The sequence below is a fragment of the Hippocampus comes genome, unplaced genomic scaffold (assembly GCF_001891065.2).
Source record: "Hippocampus comes isolate QL1 unplaced genomic scaffold, H_comes_QL1_v1.1 scaffold246, whole genome shotgun sequence".
Classification (NCBI taxonomy): Eukaryota; Metazoa; Chordata; class Actinopteri; order Syngnathiformes; family Syngnathidae; genus Hippocampus; species Hippocampus comes.
Genome location: NW_017806220.1, coordinates 1,373,250 through 1,382,865, shown reverse-complemented (window position 1 = coordinate 1,382,865; position 9,616 = coordinate 1,373,250).

The window sequence follows — 9,616 nt, the reverse complement described above, 5'->3', positions numbered from 1 at the left end:
GAGGAAGTGCGTGCGATCGGAGTCGTTAAGTCCAAGTCGCAGTGGCCATAACAGACTTTTTACGAGTTTAGGAGATTATTATCTCGTTTTTCCCTTTCCGTTAATGGCTCAGACGAAGGCTGAACATGGAGCATTAGCCAAAGAGGCCATAGAATTGAAGGCTGCGGACTTGCTTGTAAATCACAAGGAATGATGGGGCATTGGAGATGACTGTGAATGTCTCAACTTAAAAAAAAAAAAAAGGAAAAAAAAGAAAAACACCAATGTGACTGGAAGCAATAATAGCCAAGAATTACCCAGAAGCCCCTTTGAGACCTACAGTCCTATTTTGATGTCCTTCATAGGAGCAACAATAGAGCGCTAGCGACTCGACAGAGGGTTTATGGCCCCGATCGCAGTCACCCTCCCGGCGGATGTTCATTATGTGGTCACATTTATGATGTCCCTTAGTCGAGGCCAATATCGCCCATATATTTTCAACTATACTAGGCCGTTTGGGAAAGTGACACAGTTTGAGAGACGGGCAAGTTGCCTCTCACAAGCTAAATCCATTCAGGCTGAGGCTAAAATGCTAATACAGCAGCATGCTAATACAGCAGCATGCTAACGCTAAGAAGATGAGAGCAAGATGGTGGATTGCCAAATGCCACTCAGTGTTTTCATGATGTACTGTGGTTAAAATTAGGAATGCTCATGACACTTTTTTAGACCTATAACATACATATATGTAGACATGCTAATTGTATACAATTAGCATGTCTACCCCAAAATGCCATGCAGGGCTACATGGTACTACCACTTAAGAAAAAAAATACTTGACTGAAAGACACGAACCTGCATTGATGACCGTAGTAGGCCTATGTGTTAAAACCAAGACAGAGCCTGAGAGGTGTACTTAATAAAAACATATTATTGGAAGCCACTGTAACTTAATACCCAGTTTGAACATTCGTTGAGCATTCATATTAATCTCAGACAATAAAATAGCCCTTGAATAATTAATTGAATAAAATGTGTTGCATACAAATGTGTTGTACTCAAAAGTCAGATTCAAGTCAGGCTGTGATTCTTTCACATAAAAGCCCGTGTTGAGAATCAATGCCATGGAGAGGAAAATAGAAAAAAGTCATCAAATGGAAACAAAATTCTGATTTTTACCAGACGACAACTTCTGACGTTATGATAATAGTCTTGGTTTTTTGGAAGGAAAAAGGTTGTCATTTTTCCAAGAGCAAATACGTGTTTTTATAAGTCCAAGTTTAAGACAGCGAAGAAAGCTACACCTTATATTCTCAAAAAAATTTCTTTTTAATTATATTACACATACACACACTTTTTTTTTTTATTGTTGAGACTCCAGATTGTAACTCCTTAAGAATGTTTGAAGAAGTAGAGGAGAACAGAAGCCGGCTTGGCACGCTCTGATCGTGTCAGCGTTGGCAGGATAGCGGAAAAGCCTTAATTGGGGAGCATCGGGTTATCGGGCTTAGGAACAAATCTTCATGGAAGTAATCAAACCTTGATGAATTCAAGCAAGCGGCTAAGCCCTTGTGTCCAGCCGCGATTCAACTAACCCCCTGTAGCTTAGCCCGTAGCTCTCCCTATGATAACGACAGCAAGCGCCCAACAAACAAAAAAAACACACAATGAAAACACAAATCCCAGCGTTAATTAGCGTCGGCACATGAGCCGGTTTTCTTGAAAATGCAGACGCTGCCCAAAAAGAACGGAATGAAAATGCAATCAGCGGGGTACTCGGAAGGCTTTTGGAGAGCACGTGAAGCCTGCGCGCTGATCCTCTTGTCAAAATTGTCTGCGCCATTTGAACCGCGCTTGATTTCGAGCCTTGAATGACTCGATGAAGATGGAACAGTCGAGGCTATTTCGGGAAAGAACAACAATCGGCGGCCCAACGTTTGCGTCTCATTTGGTCCTCGCGCTGATTGGGCCGCACTTGTGCCCATGTTTTACATCTGGGCTGCTGGCACCCAAATTTGTGTTGGTTTTTTTTTTTTACGGCGGCAATTATTGATGATTGGTCAAGGAAGAACCCGAGTGATTTTCAATGATGTCCACTCGCGTGCGCTCAATTAGCTGCGGTCTCAACCAGCTGGTCACGGTATCAACGTAGTTGCCCGTATGCGCTGCCTGCCAGCGGCCTCCGTATTCCAATGACCAGCACACAGAACTGGTCTGCATGCGCTCCATCCGCTTCAAACGTCAGCCTCTTTTTCGATGTAAGAACGATCATCACCACTGAAGGTAACTTATTATAAAATGAATGGGTCTGTACGCACTCCTTTGTCATCTACCATTTTTAAATTGAACTGCTCACTGTAACTTATCATGAACTCAGCTGGTCTGGAAGCCCTCCTTGTCCAACTTAGCAACAATATTTCACTGCTTTTTATTTATTTATTTATTTTTTTTAATGGAAGCTGACAATTTTGGTCTTCCGGGACAAAGCAGTGAGGACTTCTTAAGTGGCTTGAATTGGTTTATATGCGTTCCTCCTCGGTCTCAGTTGTCAAAGTGTTTTCCAACTTGACAACATTCATAATTTAAGTGCTCACGGTGGCTTGCTATTGACTAGTCTGTATGCGCTTCTTGTCGGTGCTCTATCAGCCACAGGGTGACAAACAAAAAAAAGGAAGAGTATATTGTCGTGTAAAAAAAATAAATGTCAGCAGTTGTTTACAAACTCAGCAATGATAACGACTCAGCTTAGGGTATTATTAAATTGATTCCTCTGTATGCTCTCCTTTGTGTTTCCTCGCGGTGGTCTCGCAAGCCAGGGTGAAAGGCGATCCTGCGTCCACAGCGTTTTTGGGTGACTTTTCCCTCTTTTTTTTTTTTTTTTGACCTGGCTTCAACTCCCTCGCCCGATGTTCTCAACTCTTTCATGAACTCCTGCACCCGAACCCCATCATTTCATTTCCTTTCTTCTCTCTTGCCTCTCAATTTTCAGTCTAATTTTCACCCTCCTCTCTCTCGCTCTCTCTCACACCCGCCGTGCGCGCTCCTCTGTCTCCCCCCCGTCAAGCTTTCCTCCCGCTCCCTCGCCGCCGTGGCCGGGCTTTGCCTTGTGTGGATATTAAGCTGTAACAGGCAACGCGCTCTGTTGCTCTCTGATGTATGTGTGACCTGCTTTCCGCCAGAGCCAATCTCGCCGCCTGCCTCTTCCCTCCTTTCTGCCTTTTCTGGGTTAGAGTAGCAATAGTCCTTGCTTGCATCTTGCACTAAGTGTCAAGGAGGTGAGTGAGGGATTACCCGTGATGGCCTTTGTTCTGCTCCCGTGGCTAATTTATTGGATTTTTCTCTGATTTTAAGTCGCACATTTGCACAAGTGCGCAGCCGTTGGTACCCCCCTGATAAAAAACGTAGCCCCAAAACTATTTATTATTTTTGATCAGTGAAGCCAACACAGAAAGGGTTCATGATGAAAAGGAGATCAAAATCCAAACACACAAAAAACACATTTTAACTAAAAACAAAAAGACAAGACTCTATTCCTTTCCATTTCCATTTTCCATTCTACAAAAGAACTTGCTATATTGCTGTTCACTGAAAAACACACCTATAACCGTTTTTGTGCTTTTCCTGTAACACACTGAGATGCCATCAGATGGCGCCAAACCCCCGTTCTCAAAGGAAAGTAGTAATTGGTTTCAAGGAAGTACGCTGAGGTGATCCAGCTCAACTCAGCGGCAAACGTTGGTCAGGGAGGAGCAAAGTGTAGCCTGGCTTTAGCTCAACTTACGGGGAATGTTGACATTTCTGTACTTCTGGTGCATTTCTTTTTTTTCAGATCACATCATCGGCAAGCAAGTGGAATGTTTTGAAAGGAGTCTGAAAGGATCATGGTTTGGGATTCATAGTTCGGGATATATTCAGAATTTGAACTTTTACAGTGGTGCCTCTAGGTCCGAGTATGAATACATTTTTGGAAACAAGATGAAGAAAATAGCACTTTGTAAAACAGAGAGTAAAAATTGTATAAAAAGAGCAAAGAATTAAACTGGGCATGATGATTTCATGCTGCAATGTAATTGATTGTGCTGCTCCTCGCGGGGTGCCCTTGGCCACTGGGGGGCAGTATAATGCTGTACAGCCACACAGACGCAAATGAATAGACTCCTTCTATGGAGGATTAAAAGATGTCTGTCAGAGTTGTTATCTGTCGACATCGTAGTCTTGCATTCTCCTCATTTCCAGCCCAGTGAACTTGGAAGCTTTTGCTTTTCAAGTCATGTAATGCCATGTTGTTTCTTTAAATGAAAACGTACACAGACCATACAAAGAGAGTGGCACTAAGGTGACAAGGAGGAGAAAAACGCTGCTGTTTCTTGTTGTGTTGGGCTTCTGTTGTTTATTCACACGCTAAAGCGGGAGGCGGTTCAGGCGAGGATGAGCGCCCCGAGGCGACAGGCAAATTTGGATCTAAACGCCGCCAAGGTTCCCAAGCGACGGGCTTTTTTGGCGCTCACTCGCCATCCAGTTTGGTCTGAGAGTCGCTGACCTGTGATATTGGTTGGGCCGCTTTGGCGGTGCCTTTTCTTCGCCGTTTTCGCACTTACTTCCCCTAAAGGGTATTTAAGGCCTCGCTCTCAGCCCCTCATCAAAAATGAAGCCGGGCCCAAAGGGAAGAGCGACGGCAATTTGCGCGGACGGGTTTGGCAGCCCGAGCGGCCATGAAATACGGCCCTAGCGACGGTTATTGCAGTTGTAAAAGGCGGCGACATAAAATACAAAACAGAGAGCGGCGGCTCTATTTATGGAGCAGATAATCGGCGCATTAATCAGCGCCCGTCATTTGCCACGGACACTTTCGTCCAGCCAAAGTCGCAGGCGGCTTTATGTGGCGCGTCGGCTCAACGTGTGATTGGTTGAGGTACAAACAATGATCATGTGACATATGGGGCGACATTTTTGGGGAGGCGGGGGCATGCATGTGCTAACAACTGGCAGCAATGACTTTGGCAAGGCAAGGCCGCTTCGTTTATAGAGCGCATTTCCAACACAAGCTAATGTGCTTCACATAGATCAAAAAACAATTTAAAGGCATTAATTTTTTTTTAAAATGGGGATATTTGAAAGTAAAGGGAAGAAAAAAAATGAGAAGTAGCGAAATCAAAAGTGACTAACAGAACGTGCAAAACAAGATTAAAAAAAATACAGAAATTCTTTAAAAGGCCTTCATCATAAGTATGAAAGGGGAAAAAAAGCAGGATTTAAAAGCATTTCCACTTGAGACAAACTCCACTTCTCAAGGCAGCTTCTTCCATTTGTGTGCAGCATAACAGGTAATTGCTGATTCACCGTGTTGGCTTTGAACTCTGGTCTGCACTAATTGACCCCAGTCTGCCGACCGCAGATGCCTCTTATCTCACCAAATTCCATATCCGTGTATCTGCTCCGTAACAAGTGTTCATCCAGGAACTGTCCGTGGTGCTCAAGCCTCTGCAACGCAAGCTCGTCTGCGAGCGAAAATCCCTCCACTTTCTGCCGCAGTGATGTTGAAACGTCACCCGACTCATCGACGGTCAACGACAGACATCGATCAAAGTTTTTTTGACAGGGGATCTGCTACTTTTGAGGCTCTGGTGGGAAAACGTTGATGAGGAACCAAAAAGGGAGCGCAGGATTTTCTTGAAGTGAGGGCAGCGAAGGGGTTAAAGCGGCTCTCCATTATGCTGCATTGTTTCCCCCTCTCTGACAGTATCGTGCGTTTCACACTCGCTCGCTCTCTCGCTGTCTTTGTGCGGCTTGGGGCTTCATCGGGGCTAAATGGAATTTAATGGACCTCAAGTGATTGGTGTACTTCCACAAATAAAGTGTCCATTCATATGTTAAGCAAATAAACACGTGTATTGTTTGCTCGAGTCGCACTCATGCAGACTAAGGAGCTTATTTAAATGCATGAGTTTTTTTTTTTTTTTAATATATATATATATATATATATATATATATATATACATAGATTATTATTCGTGAGAAAATGCACAATGTGGAAAAGTGAGGAGCAGTGATGCCAGAAACATGTTCCTCTAATCTGACCATTTATTTTTGGTGAGGAGTACACGTTACGATATCCTGACCATGCATCCTTCCATTTTCTAATCGGCTTCTCCTCACGAGGGTCGCGGGGGGGTGCTGGAGCCGGAATCGAACCCTGCACCGCCAGCAACAATGCACAGTCGCATGTTTTGCAACTTTCTGAAGTCTGGTCACTTCAGACTGAGACGATGAGCAATCTCAAAGGCTCTGTTGCATATCAGTACCTACTAATAAAGTTGCTTGCATTTTTTTATCACTCCCACTCTTGTTTTATATTTATCCAATGAATAATTAACTCACAAAATTATTATTCATTATTTAGTAGTGACCTTTTAACAATGCGCATTGCGTACACACCCACACATACATATTTTTAAACAAAAGCAAGACCCGAACATTTGAGTGCTCCCGGCCATTTTCATGTGAAGACGTTTTCAAGGACCAAAATAAAAACAAATGATTCAAAATACCAACGAGCCGTCGCCGTTTGTATTCCAACAAGTACAGTAGGACACAGCGCGGCGGCGCAGCATTTTCGGAACCTATTTTCCTCACTATTAGCGATTAGCTTAGCCACAGCTCTGCTCGGCTGCCCCATTTTTGTTTACATTGCCTCCGCCGCTTCAAATAAAAACGATGTCACGTGAAGTAAAAAAATAAACCAAACGGTGTCTGTATTTTATTTTTATTAACAACTTTATTTTTAAACATGAATGTGAAAAAATTCACTTCCTGCTAGCTACTGACTCACTAAAAAAGTAATCTGTATGTCGCTTTTTCAAGGTGCCTGTGGCAACATGGGCAGGAGATGAAGCGGTTTGCCTGGCTCCTCCTTCGACTCTCCAAATCTTCTTGTTTCACAAGCGAGCAGAACCGATGCCTCTTAATTTGCACCCAATTCATCGAGTTGCGCCCGATAAGGGAGGAGAAATGCACCAAAAGTCCTCCCGCTCTCTTCTCCCTCCTTCCTTCCTGTCGCGGCGCCATTCTTTTTCCCAGCAGCGCCGCCGAATATAAATGCAAATACTACGGCGCGATTGGAGGCTCTCATTTAATGGAATCAATAATCGTATGCAGAATGGCAGCGAGGGACGGAAAATTACCAGCAGGAATTTGATATAGAGTACACTACGTGCCGTTGTTTACAATTTGCACGGCCCCCCCAAGGGCGTCGGCTCAAACGTCATTTGCCGCCGTCGGTCTCGCGCTCGAAATGATGCAAGGCTGTAAAATGACGGAAAACTGCAACACATCCGCAGCGTCAATTCCGCGGTCGTAAATTGAATTCAAGAAAGGAGCGACAGTAAATTTCCTGACTGGTGAATCCTTGCACAGTTTTTTTTTTGAAAGAAATGATTCCTTAGTGCTACTTCAACAGGTTCAAAAGTGAAATCACACACAACAAAGCAGACCCTCTTTCGCGACACACCTGGACAGGAAGTACGCCCTCCCCCAAGGAAAATATGTTGAGTCCTCATACACACACCAAAAATAGAAGCCGTTTTGTTACATAAGCACAGCAAGCCCGTGAGGAGAGTCTCCTCTACTTCCTGGGGTTTATTTTCTAGTAATTTGTCTCATTGTTGTCGGCACAGCTGTTTTGGTCCCGGCTGGCAATTATTCAAATTTACTCTTCTTTATTTATTTATTTATTTATTTATTTATTTATTTTATTTATTCATTTTTTTGCAGCTTAATGGCCTTAGGTGAGCGGCGGCCATCCGACTTAGCTCCCTCCTCATAAGACATTGGGATGACGGAAGATTTCTCCGGAAGCTCTTTCACTCGCAGTAGGAAATGGAACTTTGTTTTTCCTCAAGTTGGGACATTTCTTTGAAGTGTATCTGCTACTCTGAGTGGAGAAGTTCCGCAGGCTTTCCATCAAGTGCTTGTATCCACAGTCTTGTTTTTCACGGTGTTCCAGTCGTTTGCGGCAGCAAACTGAAACGACTTTTGATCAAAAGTAGAGAGGACCCGGCGAACAAGGTGAATAAAATGGCTGAAACGGGGAGTGAGGGTGGTGGTATGCATGGTGAGCAGTGAGCCAGGATAGAAATGCCGACCAAATGTCATGCTGCTACGCTACACGCAAGGTAACTCTGACCAAAATCTGTCAGGCGACTCCTGAAAATGCTCGAATGAGCCTAAAAGAACCCAAAAGGTTGACTTCTGGGTTTTTCTTTTTGATGGTTTGATCCAAACCAAATGTCATACCGGTCGTGATGGAAGAGATGCGTCGATTGCTGGGCAAGCGCTCACCCTTCATCCTGGACCAATTCAAATGCTGATTGGATTGATTCGGTAGCGGGCAGTCGTCGGACATGGCTTTTAATTCTGTATTTTCACACCGGTGCAGTCTTCTGCGCTCCCTTGATCCACCCTTCATCACACGCTACTCGATCAGGAATGACAGACGAAAAACATTCAAGCGACTTTATTAAGAGTGAGCTGGGGGGAGTGTCCGGGAGGGAGTCGACAGGCGAGTGCATCAGCATACAGGGACCCCCGCTCCTTTACAATGTCTGAAGGCTTTCCGTAGGTGACGGAACTAACCTGACATCGCTCAAATTTCGGCTTCAATCAGTTTCTTGACTCTAACCCTAACCCGAGGGTCGGCAACCTGCAGCTCTGGAGCCGCATGCGGCTCTTTAGCGCCACCCTAGTGGTTCCTCTGGAGCTTTTTCAAAAATTCTTGAAATTGATAAAGATGGGGGAGGGAATTTTTAGTTTTAATATTTTTTTTGTAGGAGGACAACATGATACAAACATTCTTAACGATGTTCGGTAACGGGTCGATCGCGGGAGGTTGGTTGATTGAAAAAGGGCAATTCAGTCATTTTGATAGAAGGCTAATATCGCTCATATCGATACATACAGCATGTGTTGCCTTCATTATAAGGCTTTTAAATTTTTGCGGCTCCAGACATACTTGTTTTTTGTTTTTCTGGTCCAATATGGTTTGGGTTGCCGACCAACTGTTTTCAGTTTTCTGGATCATTGTGCGTCGAGCCTTCTGAAGCCTTCAGAAGCTGCAAAAGTCCATATTTTTTGTTCCCTACAACACAATGGGGCTAAAAAAAAATTTCCGACAAGTGTATTATTCATATTTGACAGGAGTCCTCGCAGCGACTTATCAAAGTGCCCTTGGTGTGACCGACTTAATAATGGTTCAAGTTTGGACGTTTTGAGGTGGGCCAGTGGAATTCTGCCAAGCGTGGCTCCCAGCCAGCTTCTCAAAAGATGTCATCGGGCGTTGGGTTGAAGTACCGCGGTACACACTCTGCGCGAATGCAATTAACAGTCACATGGCCCCGTACCACTTCAGTTAGTTAAAAGAGCTCGTTTTGGGCTACGTTTCAGGCTTGACTCATTTTCCCTATTCCAGACCGAGCAAAACTCTCCTGTCTTTCCCCATCAAGCACAAGCTCCACATTTCTCATCCTTTTTCATGTTTTACAATCTGAAATCCGTCGAGGCGAATCCGCGGTTTTTGTGTGTTTTGTTAATGCACTAATCAAGTTTGTTAAATTGGGAGGTTCGGGCGGAGGCGGGGGGCTGT